The sequence below is a fragment of the Camelina sativa genome, chromosome 12 (genome assembly GCF_030686135.1).
Source record: "Camelina sativa cultivar CO46 ecotype springtype chromosome 12, ASM3068613v1".
Lineage (NCBI taxonomy): Eukaryota > Viridiplantae > Streptophyta > Magnoliopsida > Brassicales > Brassicaceae > Camelina > Camelina sativa.
This window is the reverse complement of record NC_141891.1, coordinates 21,948,614-21,962,780: the sequence shown is the minus strand read 5'-3', so window position 1 is coordinate 21,962,780 and position 14,167 is coordinate 21,948,614.

The window sequence follows — 14,167 nt, the reverse complement described above, 5'->3', positions numbered from 1 at the left end:
TACCGGTCGGGACACCTAAGCGAAAGGAAAATATCCTCCATCCGCTCTCTCCACTCAACCGCTACACTCGGATCGGTACTTCCTGAGAAATACCCGGCTCCTACATGCCGCAGCTGCTCCATCATCCGCACATACTGTGCATCCACTACCTCGGCCCCTGGCTGCACACCTGCCTGCAAACCCGCCACAGGCTGCACCGCTGGACCCTGCCCACCACCCACTGGCGGCACTACTGGACCCTGCCCACCAACCACTGGCGGCACTACTGGATCCTGCCCACCAGCCACTGGCGGCACAACTGCTGGAAGTCGCTGCAAAACCTGAGCTAGCAAGTCCATCAAGACATCCTCCCTGCCTGGAGCACCTCCCGCTGGAACCCCCACACCCGGGGCAACACCGTGACCGACACCGGGCCCATCCGCCCTGCCATCACCCAAACCAGCCTGGTCTCCAGACACACTAGGATGAACCTGTGACTCCGCCACCTCCTCATTAGCCATGCTCTCGGCTACACTCACACTGGCCTCAGGAACCTGACCTCGTCCCCGACCACGACCACGACCACGCCCACGACCACGACCACGACCACGACCGCGACCAACAACACCCTCTCTAGCCATCTGCACTACCCAGAACAGAAGGCTAAGCACACAATTCAAAAACCGCACATAGAGTACACATCTTACCGTGGAATCTCATTGAAGGCTCGAAGAGGATGATACTAGGACTCCATACCGCAAACAAATTGACTAACTACTCATAATCAATTCCATCACACAACATCATGCATCAAGCAAAAGGAAAATAATTCACCCAATTAAATTCCTAACCGCTCTAACCATCCATTTAACCATCCTAGAACCGTAAAGGCTCTGATACCAAAATGAAACAACCCGACCTTTTTTTTTTTTTCCTTTTTAATAATTAAATACAATATATAATTAAGTATCCCATACTACTTAATTAAACAAACCAACCCACACACAGTAACCAACCAATAATAAACCAACATCCAATTACATGCACAGCGGAAACATATCAATAATACAAAACCAATACAATAACATTTCTATCCATTCTATCCAGCAACCTAACATATCTCTATCCAAGGTTCCATCCTAAACAATATAACAAAGACCAACAACACACAAACGAGACCCTAGTTCATCCTCCTCCTCATCGCCATGATTCCACGTCACATACCTGCACACCACAAACAACAATTGAGATGCGTAAGTATTATCATAAATACTTAGTGAGGCCATCCTCCCATCTACTGGGTTATACACACAAGCATATGAGACCCTCAAGTTTAAGCAAAACAAACAACACACAACAATACATCAAACCAGGATATCAAGTCTCGACTGAGACCAGTGTCGACTGATGCCTCACGGTGTCGATCGATGCTACAAACAATGGTGTCGACCGATGCTAAACAGTGTCGACCGATGCCACTCCAAATAGTGTCTTTGATGTGAGTATATTGACTAGAGGGAGACCTCGTGGTTCAGTCGGAGGTGTACGGGCTGTTGCGACAGTGCACGGGAAACCTTGGCTGACGGTATTTAGTCCGGTCGGGGACGTGCGGGCCGTGTTGACGGTGGCACGGAGGTCCTTGACAGTTGGACGGTTTTGCGGGATTCGAGGACGAATCCATATTGGTGGGGGAGAATTGTAACATCCGCGAACCGGATTTTGTGATTTTGAAAGGAGTGTCGATCGACACCCTAGTGGCATCGATCGACACCACTAATTCTGGGTTCGGCCGGTTTGATTAATTGCCAAATTGATTCGGTTTGGTTCAATTAAATCCCTAAATCGTGTTATAAGCGTCTAAGGATGAGTTTAAGGGTTTTTGGGGGAGTTATTTGGTCGCCGCTTAGTGAAAGAAAGAGAGAAAAGAGAGAGAAACGTTTTTGAGTTTTTCTGGGCTTGTTCTTGGAGATTTTCGGAGAGATCTGAGGCTGTAGGAGGGTTAGTTGTTGCTGGAAACGAAGGGGGAGCTTCTGGAGGTGTTGTTTTCCACGTTTCTCAATCCAATCTTCCTGTTCTTGAGGTGAGTGCTTGACCATGGTTGATCTAAGCATGAGATCTCTCTTGTTTGTGTGTTTTCTTTGCTGTTTGTGTTGTTTTGTTGCTTGGGTTCGTTGCTTTTGTGATTCCCAGTGATTTCTGAGGTAATTGGGTGAGTTTGAGACGGATTCGAGATGATTGGGAAGGAGAGTTCGATGTTCGGTTTCACGCAGATCGTGTCTGCAGAGGAGGCATCGATCGACACTAGGAAGCATCGGTCGACACCATTTGGAGTGGCATCGGTCCACACTGTTTAGCATCGGTCGACACCATTGTTTGTAGCATCGATCGACACCGTGAGGCATCGGTCGACACTGGTCTCAGTCGAGACTTGATTTCCTGGTTTGATGTATTGTTGTGTGTTGTTTGTTTTGCTTAAACTTGAGGGTCTTATATGCTTGTGTGTATAACCCAGTAGATGGGAGGACGGCCTCACTAAGTATTTATGATAATACTTACGCATCTCAATTGTTGTTTGTGGTGTGCAGGTATGTGACGTGGAATCATGGCGATGAGGAGGAGGATGAACTAGGGTCTTGTTTGTGTGTTGTTGGTCTTTGTTATATTGTTTAGGATAGAACCTTGGATAGAGATATGTTAGGTTGCTGGATAGAATGGATAGAAATGTTATTGTATTGGTTTTTTATTATTGATATGTTTCCGCTGTGCATGTAATTGGATGTTGGTTTATTATTGATTGGTTACTGTGTGTGGGTTGGTTTGTATCCTAACCAATTAAGGACCACAGCCTACCACTAGTAAATCGATGCATCCACTAGTAAATTAAGCTGTCAATGGTATTTTGAGGAATTCCTCTAATAATAATTCTACACATAATCAATAATGGATTCTACTAATGTAAAAGGCATAATCAATAAGTTTCTGTTTCTACTATGTCAAAAGCTTAAAGAGTAAGAACAAAGTATGTCCTTCTTATTATTCAGTTAATCAAAATAATGTTTTATTATTTGTTTTTATCATGCTACATGAAAACGTACATCTAACTTAACATTGTTGGAGTACATTTTGTGTCATCCTGTCTTATCTTTGTATCCAAACAAGTATCAAATTATTCTCTACAATACTTACAAACAATGTTTTCAAAACCGGACCGGACCGACGGTCGAACCACGTTAACCCGCGAACCGGCATCATGTCCGGATTGGGTTAATATCAAAACCCAAAAGAAATTGAACCGGTAAAAACTCATATCAACCCGCCAAAAAACCAAAAACCGGTGAACCATTAAACCGGATAAAACTGGGTTCTACTTTTTTTTTTGTAAATTTGAGTACAATTAATTTAATTAATTATCTTTTCTAGTTTTCTTCTTAGCAAATCAGCAATAGTAGGGTTTCTTAGAGAATGAAGATTGCATGTTCTACACTCTTATTATCTTATTGCTTTTAGATTTGAATTTCTAAAATATTTTAGTAATGGTTATACTTTGAGTTTGTTACAGTTTGAGTTTATTACTTTTTAATGTTTTTTAAAAACATTATGATTATTGAATTATTTTATTTGGTATATCCAATTATATCATAGTTATAATCATTGAAAAAAAATAGAAGACATATCCATACCTATTATTTATAAAAATATCATCAAAATCAATTGAACCCGGTTGACCCCAGTCGAACCATATTGACTCATGACCCAGAAACTTTCCCGGTTCAGTTACCGGTCCGGTTTTAAAAACATTGCTTACAAGTAAACATCTATCACTTATTCGGATCCTACTTAATATGCTGAATATTTTGGGACGATTTATTATTAATTACATACCTATAATATAGCAACCAATCAATGCTCATTGTAACTTAGTATCTATATTAACATTTTTACAGTAATTTTGATAAAGTAGGCTTGGAGTTGAAACATATTTACAAGTAATGCCATTATCATTAATTATATTAGATTTATAATTTGCGGTTAATTAATGTAAGGTTTCCGGATTTTGTTAACAATTACTTCCCCTAATCGTGACTTTCCAAAACAATCGGACCAAGTTGTGTTCATTCCAACAATAATTTGTACCAAATCTAGAGAATATGCCTGATGATTTTTATAATTTATTTATGCAATAAATATTGAATATTAACATTTATTTCAAATTGTTATATTTTCTAAATTTAAAGTTTGCTCACATTAGCGTATAATTTGATTAGCTGGTGAAGTGAAGGGATTTCTCAATTTATAATTCGATTGAGGTTAGTTTGATTCATTTCTCTACGCTACCTACTGATGATTTCTCTAGACAACATGAATTATGTATGTATGTGTAATTTTTTGTGCTAAAAATTGTAGGGTATAGACGTATGCGTGTGTATCCACTGTTATTTTGTGAGTTTTTTTTTATTTTTTATGAAGCTCTGTGTTGGTATCGCAACAAATTATAGTTAGAAATTTTTTTTTTATTTTTCTCTCGATATGGTGAATCGAGATAAGGATTTGTGCCAAGATCAACCAAGTTGTTGGGATTTGGGATCGAGAGTGGGTAAACCAAGTGTATGTAAGTTTGAGATTTTTGGCTATATAGAATACTTCTTTTTTTCTTGGCATACAGAGTGGAGTTGGAATCAAGTGCAAAGGGGGGATTGTAATGGTTTGATGCTTCCTCTTTTATCACCTTTAATTGTTTTTTAATTTTTATCTTACTTTGTGAATGATAGATCATCCAACACCCTTTTAAAGGATACCTGGATTCTGGAAAAGAGAATTCATGATCTAATGAGATTGAAGAAATACGGAATCGAACCACCGCTCATAGAAAAGCTCGACTACATCCTGATTCCTGAGAGTGAAGAAAAAAAGAGGTGAAAAGATCATTGAGCATGAAGCTAAGCAAATAAGAAGGTGAGGTATTGGTAGTTTAACTTTTTTTGGATTAACTAACCTGCAAAATCTTTATAAGTTGTATTCACTGTACTTAGCTCCTTTATATTGGAAAAAGGTCCATCATGTGCATAATACAAAATATGATGAACTGCACCCTACTACTCCTCAATGATTAAATAAAAGCTCGACTTAATGTACAGAAGATAGAACAATTTAATCACCTAGACTTAAAACTGGTTTAAGAATTAAAACTTCAAATATGCAAGAAGGTTTGAAAGTAACGTTTACCTCAAAAGTATCTCGCCCAAGATCACGCAAAAGAGTACCAGGATCTTTGATACTAAATGAAAACATGAAATAAGGAAGTCCATCAAATCTGTGCAATTACGAAAATATAATTAAAAAAATTATTACAAGACGATATCATATGGCGGGTATGGATTTTGGGCAGTAGTAATATAAATTTAAAATCTAAATATTTCTGTGTTACAACACGCGCAAATCATCATTTACTGGAGAATCAAAATTAGCACATTACAAGAAGTTTATTAAGTTGATTAAATTACAATTATGTGAAAATATTTTATTTTGTAATATACTGCGGGTTAAATTTTAAAATTAACAATCAAATCCTACTATATTAATTGAGAAGTACAATTATGAAACTAACCTTCAAATGTGTAAAAAATTACATTCAATTGCCATTAGAAAAAATTAATTAAGCTTAATTAATTAATTTAAATAAATATAATTAAATTAAAAAAACACTCACATATCAAATATTAAAAAATTTTAAAAAATCTAAAAAAATATTTTATCTCTCTAATAAATTATAGACGAAATTACTAATTAATTTTTAAAAAAATATATAAACCAATCAAAATTTTAAAAACTAAGATTTTATATCCAAGTAAACAATACTATTATTTTTAATAACTAAATTCAAAGATTTTGTTAAGATTTCAAATTATGATTCTCCTATCATCTTTATTTTATTTACAAATTGTTTAGAACTTTCATATAATACTTATAATTAATAAAATGTATATCTTTTTCTGCATATGTTGTGATTTGATTTTTTTTTAAATGAAGATTTATTACTCAATGTATGATAATGTGTGTTTTAATTTCTACATTGGCGGGTTGGTAAAACTAAATTTATATTGATGATAAATCAATAATTTTTATTTACTCACAATTATAATATTAAAATTATATTTATATTTCACAAAATATGATGCAAATACAACAAATAAACAATATAAAACTGTAATAATACGTCAAAAATAAAATGCTATAATTTTCTAAAATTATTAGTATTCAAATAGACTAATAGATTTACATAACAATTAAAAATAAATATTATCTCAAACAATACAATTTAAAAAAACCAATAATTTTTATTATTATATTATAAATTTTTTTAAAAATATTTACCCGTGCTTTAAGCACGGGATATATCCTAGTACAATTATACATTTTTTAAACAAACATATAAATATAACTTTTTCTTGTGCAAAGGACATAAATATAACTTAAAATTTATTTTTTTAATTAGAAAAATCATCCTGCGGTGTACCGCGGGTTAAAATCTAATTTAGCTGAACAATTGAAGCAAGATCCGATTTATGCAATCGGTTTCTAATTTTGCAATTAAAACCGACCCGACACAAATATAGGATGGCACAAATTTGTACTTCAAAAATGTTAAGATGGATATACTTAAAATTTGATCTATTTGTTATGATATATTTGAATTTATAATGAAATATTTGAATTAATTTCTTCAGAATGTATGGGATTATTGATTTATACAACAAACAAAAAAATAAAAAAATGAACCCATGGTGTACCACGGAGTAAATCTTAGTATAAGTTATAACACATAAAATCAGCAACATTAAAAAAGGAAGATTCTCAAAAATAGCACCAAAATAAGTTTTTTTTCGAACTTAGCACAACATCTCTAAAATTTCAAAAATAGCACAAATTAATCTTTCAAAATTAAATTCTAAACCTTACCTCTCAAAACTATACCTTAAATATGAAATTGAGAACCCAAACAAAATACTTCTAAAAATTAAGTTTAAATAGTTTAATGTGTTAAATAGTGCTATTTTTTGAAATTTATGGAATACATGCTATAGTTGTCCATAAAAAAAATTTTAGTGCTATTTTAGGGTATTATTCTTTAAAAGAAAAACAGAAATACTATGAAATAACATTTAAAACTGACTATTGAAAGAGAAAAAAAGAAAAAGAAAAAAGGGAGCTAATTATTGAAATTAGTCGTCGTAATTGTAATGTCTCAACGAATCTTGAAAATTATGTTAACTAGACAATCATTTATTAGAGGATTGACGACTGCAACTTTCCGTAGCTTTTTTCTTTTTTCTTAATTAAGTTTACCTTTCTCTTATCTTATACACTGCATTGGAAAATTATGTTTTTTTTACCCAAATGTATATATTTCTTCTAAGAACTTCTTGTCGTCTTCCCAATATGACTTCATTGTTAGTGCATATACTAAAATATATAGACAAAGGATAGACAAGATATTAAATTCTACCGACTATTTGAAATGTCTTTAGCTTTTTCTTCCCAGTTTGATTTACTTTCTCCTTGCATGCATTGAAATTTTAAATTATTTGTTTACCAGATGATCTTGGTTTTTTTTTAGGGGTTTCATACATATGGTCATAATTAAGTATTAGAAAAATATCTTGTCCACCTGTAAAGAATGAAAATTAGATTAACATTGATATCTCTCTTGGTCATTTCTCCGTGAAAAAAAAGGAATAACATTGTAAGTGAAGGTTGTAGTGTGAGATTGTTAAGTCGATCTTAAGTGTGAGAGTGACTCTAATTCATTTAGATGGCTCTCTTCGATCAGCTGGTTAAGCTAGAGAGGATTCATTGAGGTCCGGTTTAGGTTAATTGATCCGCTAAGAAGTTGCCACGCGTCTTCTTCCTCTCTTGGTTATTTCACACGCTTCACACGTGAGAAGGGTTGTTGCACCTATACGTATCTGAACTCTTCTTCTTCTCTTTTATTGTCATTCATTGTATATAGTAGAGATAGAGAGAGTTTTGTAGAGAGAGAGAGGAGATCAGTGTGATCTTGTAACAGTCATGGTGAGCTCAAGTTCGAGCTGAGTTAGTGGATTCCGGAGATCAAACTCCAGTGAGACGTAGGTTAACCACATTGGTTAACCAAACTCGTTAAATCGCTTGTGTGTTATTTCTTGCTTTACTTGTTTTCTCATCTCAATCTCAAATCGGATCTAAAAAGATTCTGATCGGCGAATTCGATTACAACAAATTGGTATCAAAGCAAGGTATGGTATCCGATTGTCAGATCTAATAAGGAGGATGACGAATACGAAACTCAAGGTGGCAGTGTTTGATGGATCCGGTGACTTCTCTCTTTGGAAGACACAGATGTTGGCTCAACTGAGGATTCTAGGTCTCAAGGGAGTCTTAACGGAGCAAGAACCTTTTGTTCCTTTGACGGAGGCGGAATAAGCATATCCGGAAAAGAAAAAGAAGTGGATCGAAGATGAAAAGTCAAAAAGATATATGTGTGAGAAGGCATTAGATATTATCTTTCTAAACGTCAGTGACAAGGTTCTATGGAAGATCGATCAATGTACGACGGCGGCTGAAGCGTGGTCAATGCTCGAACATCTGATCTGGTAAAGTGTTTGCCAAATCGAGTGTATCTACAGCTCAAGGTTTACAACTATAGGATGCAGGAGTCAAAGATGCTGGATGATAACGTAGACGAGTTTTTGAAGATGATATCGAACCTGAATAATCTTCAGATTCAAGTTCTAGACGAGGTTCAAGCAATCTTGATCTTGACTTCTCTACCAGAGAAGTATGATATGCTGAAACAAACATTGAAGTATGGACGAGATGGGATCAAGATGGAGGATGTCATCAGTGCTGCGAAGTCCAAAGAGTTGGAGCTTCGTGATGAATCTGGGGTTTCTAATTAGATTGGTAAGGCTTGTACGTTTGAGGGAAAGGATTTACAAGGAGTTCAACATATCAAACAGATCAAGGTACCAGTATGGGTGGATCGAGGTTCGAATCCAGAGAAGGAAAGAAAGTTTGTTGGATCTGCGGAAAAGAGGGGCACTTTAAGAAACAGTGCTACAAATGGATTGAGAGAAACAAGACCAAAGGCCAGCCTAATGATCCTGGTGAAGCAGCAATGGTTAAAGATGATGCTAAGGATCTTGTCGGTCTGGTGGCGTCTGAGGTCAATCTGATTATGGGAGAAATCACTGAAGATGAATGGATTATGGATACTGCCTGTTCTTTCCATATGACATCTAGAAGGAATGTGTTCATCGAGTTAAGAGAAGTTTCCTATGGTAAGATTCGAATGGCCAATAATACTTACTGTGAGGTAAAGGGAATTGGTTCGGTTACGTTTCAAAACTCCGATAGAACTACTTTTCTGCTTCATGAGGTCAAATTACTCAAATATATGCCTGACATTTCAAGGAATTTGATCTCGGTTGGCACACTCGAAGCTAAAGGATGCGAGTTCAGAGGTGGTAATGGAGTCATGAAGGTTGTGAAGGGTGATACTGTTTTTATGAAAGGAGTGAGGCGTCAGTCTCTCTATATTTTTCAAGGCAATGCCAAAGTTTCAGAAGCTTGTGCTGTCGAGTCAAGGAAGGTTGCAGAGAAGGTCAAGGGAGATGACAAGGCCATGTTGTGGCACAGTAGACTCGGACACATCGGTCAGACGGGTCTTCAAGTTCTGGATAAGAAGGGTTGTCTGGATGGTTGTGTGTCTACAGTGATAGGTTTCTGCGAGGACTGTGTTATTGGAAAACACACACAAGGCCAGCTTCGGTTCAGCTCAACATGTTACGAAGGAGAAATTGGACTACATTCATTCAGACCTTTGGGGCTCTCCCAATGTCCCTATGAGCTTAGGGAAGTGTCAATACTTCATATCTTTTACAGATGATTTTTTACGGAAGGTGTGGATATCTTTTCTGCGTTTTAAGGATGAGACTTTCAAGAGTTTTGTCAACTGGAAGAAAATGTTTGAGATTCAATCAGAGAGAAAGGTAAAAAGACTTCGAACAGATAATGATCTGGAATTCTGTAATCATCAGTTCGACAACTTCTGCAAGGATGAGGGTATAGTGAGGCATAGGACATGCACATATACTTCACAGCAAAATGGGGTTGCTGAAAGGCTTAATCGAACAATTATGAATAAAGTGAGAAGTATGTTGAGCGAGAGTGGTCTTGGCCAGAGGTTTTGGACTGAAGCAGCCTCTACAGCGGTTTATCTAATAAATAGGTCTCCTTCATCTGCCATTGACTTCAAGGTTCCTGAGGAAGTGTGGACTTCAGCACTGCCATCCTTAAGTGGTCTGAGGAGGTTTGGTTGTTTGGCATATGTTCATTCCAGTGAGGGAAAACTTGAGCCTCGAGCGAAGAAGGGAATTTTTACTGGTTATCCAGAAGGAGTTAAAGGTTTTAAGGTTTGGCTTCTGGATGACAAGAAGTGTGTCATCAGTAGGAATGTGGTGTTCAGAGAGAATGTCATGTACAAAGAAATCAAATGCGGACAACAGTCAGGTAATGAACAAATTTTCTTAAGTACTGAAGATGTTTCTAGTTTTGATTTTGCAGGTACGGACAAAGATACACAGGTTACTGTTCAAGGTGGAGATATGACAGAGGCTTCCACACAAAACCAATAGTCACCCAGTCCTCAACAGATTCAGGAAACTGGGATTCAAGGGAATCCTTCTGAAGGTCTCCGTAATTATCAACTAGTTATGGATAGATCCAGGAGGCAGATCAATCCTCCGGTCAGGTTTCAGGATTATGATGTAGGAACAGAGGAAAAGGATCTTACTGCCTATGTCTGTTGTATAGCAGAAGATGGAAAAGGCTCAGAACCTTCCAGTTTTAAGGAAGCTATGAATAGTCCGGACAGCGACAAATGGTTGGGAGCTGCGAATGAGAAAATGGATTCACAGATGAAAAATAGCACCTGGGATCTGGTTGACAAACCTGCAGGGCAGAGTTTCATCAATTGTAAATGAATTTTCAAAAGTAAAGTTGGGATTCCTGGTGTTGAGAATCCACGTTTTAAGGCCAGGCTAGTGGCAAGAGGCTTTTCCAAGAAGGAGGGCATAGACTATCAGGAGATTTTTGCCCCAGTTGTGAAACATCTATCGATAAGATACATTCTTTCTGCAGTAGTCCGCTTCAACATGGAGTTACATCAGTTGGACGTGAAGACTGCTTTTCTTCACGGTTATCTGGATGAACATATTCTGATGGACCAGCCTGAAGGTTTTATTGATCAGAAGCATACAGAAAAGGTTTGTCTACTCAAAAAATCGTTATATGGTTTGAAGCAGGCTCCAAGGCAGTGGAACAGGAGATTTGATGAGTTTATGGTTCAAAAGGGCTTCATCAGGAGCGAGTATGACTACTGCGTGTATTTTAAAAGGTTTCCAGGTGATATTTTTGTGTATCTCTTGCTGTATGTGGATGACATATTGGTAGCTTCTACTGACTTGAGTCAGATCGTTGCTCTTAAGGCGGTATTGAGTTCAAAATTTGAGATGAAAGACCTTGGAGAAGCAAAGAAGATTTTGGGTATGGAGATAATCAGAGATATATCTAGTGGAAGCTTAAAAGTTTCTCAAGAGGGCTATTTTATGAAGGTTATGAGCAATATTCGAATGGATCAAGCTAAGCCTGTGGATACACCCATGGGAGCTCATTTCAATCTGAAGTCGGCTACAGAAGACGAGTTAAAGAAGGAGGCCGATTTCATGAAGAAGATGCTGTATCAAAGTGCAGTGGGAAGTGTCATGTATGCTATGCTCGGTACCAGGTCAAACTTGGCATATTCGGTAGGTTTGATTAGCAGATTTATGAGCAATCCAATCAAGGATCACTGGCTGGCAGTTAAATGGGTTCTTCGATATATACGTGGTTCAGTTAAGAAATGTTTGGATTTTAGAAGAAGAGGAGACTTTGTCGTCACTGGTTACTGCGATTTGGACTATGCAGCAGACCTTGATCATAGGAGATCGACTTCTGGGATGGTCTTTACTGTAGGACGCAATGCTGTAAGTTGGAGGTCCTCGCTGCAAAAGGTTGTGGCTCAGTCTTCAATGGAGGCAGAGTATGTTGCTTTGTCAAGAGCGGTAAAGGAAGTCGTTTGGTTGAAAGGTTTAGCAGAGGAACTTGGTTTCCCGCAGAAGACGGTGGAGGTTCACTGTGATTCTCAGAGTGCAATAGCACTTGCTAAAAATGCTGTGTTCCATGAGCGAACTATACACATTTCGGTGAAGTATCATTTTATCAGGGATTTTACCAATAAAGGAGAGATCACAGTTGTGAAGATTCCCACCAAATACAATCCTGCAGACATTCTTAACAAGGTATTGCCTATTGCCAAGTTTCAGGAAGCATTACAGATGCTTCGGGTTACCAGGAACTAAAGTCGTCCTGCTGGACGTTAAACAGGTATCCGAGTCTTGGATACAAGGGAGTTTCACCAAGTGAGTGATCTCAGACTAAGGTGGAGATTTGAAGGTTGTAGTCTGAGATTGTTAAGTCGATTCTGACTTAAGTGTGAGAGTGACTCTAATTCATTTAGATGGTTCTCTTCGATCAGCTGGTTAAGCTGGATAACCGAGGATCCATTGAGGTCCGGTTTAGGTTATTTGATCCGCTAAGAAGTTGCCACGCGTCCTCTTCCTCTCTTGGTTATTTCATACGCTTCACACGTGAGAAGGGTTGTTGCACCTATACGTATCTGAACTCTTCTTCTTCTCTTCTGTTGTCATTCATTGTATATAGTAGAGATAGAGAGAGTTTTGTAGAGAGAGAGAGAGAGAGAGAGAGAGAGGAGATCAGTGTGATCTTGTAATAGTCGTGGTGAGCTCAAATTCGAGCTGAGATAGTAGATTCCAGAGATCAAACTCCGGCGAGACGTAGGTTAACCATATCGGTTAACCGAACTCGTTAAATCACGTATGTGTTCTTTCTTGCTTTACTTTTTTTTTCATCTCAATCTCAAATCAGATCTAGAAAGATTCTGATCGGCAAATTCGATTGCAACAATAAGAGACCATGGAAGAATAATAACAAAGAAATATATATAATAGACCCATCAAGTTGCTAAACAAAGTCCAATAGATATCGCACATCCCTTATATATTAAAAGAGAAGCATTCTTGAAGAAAAGCTGATGTGTCATCGCCAAAGAACTTTGTGCCCAATTTATTATTTGCCCTTAATATTCTATAATATTACATAAAACTGTCATTGCTATTCAATTTATTTATATACACAATATTTTGTTCCTATAAATTCTAAAATTGGTAAATATTATTCAAATATTAAGAAATATTATCCTCTACATGTTTTCAAAATTATTTTCAAAACCTATGTATTATAATATAATAAAAATTATAACATGAGATGTAAAAATATATATTTAAATCATATTTTCAAAAATATAAATAATACTATTATTTCTAATTGTTTAAAATTTTTTGACCAAAAAAAACTTGAAATTAATTTTGAATAATAGATATTGGAAAATCTTTAAAAACAATTTGATGGCATCTTAAATTTATTTTAAATTATAAAATATTTAAACTTATGCAAATCCTAATTTTCATTTTTCCATATAGAAAATTTCTGATATATAAGACTAACGTAAACTAAAGATTCCTTAATTTCAAAATTAACATATTAAAAATATAAAATCTTATATATATATATATTAATATTATTTTTTAAAGATTTCGAGGGACGGATTTTTATAGATAAACAAATATTATATCCCTTATGGAGTAAGGCTACCAGGACGGGTTTGACCCGCGTAAGGATTTAGGTCATTCGTTTCGAGAAGTTTTAATCTTTTTGATGGTTTTTATTCGTTTCATAATTTACAAGTTTTATACAATTCCGATTAATCACTAATTCGGTAAACGTTAGATTCAAGTATGTTGTTTTGTCAATCATAATTTTATGCTGAAACCTTTATTATTTCAAAAGTCACAAACTGGATGAAACAAAACTAATATAAATTTGAACGGTAAATAATTTAACAAATAATTATATCTATAAATGTTATTCTATGTGTACATAATACATTACAAACCTTATAGTAAACATAGTTTTTGAAATCAATCACGTACGTACGTGCGGGTACGTACCTAGTGGCTTATTAGTTACCCAC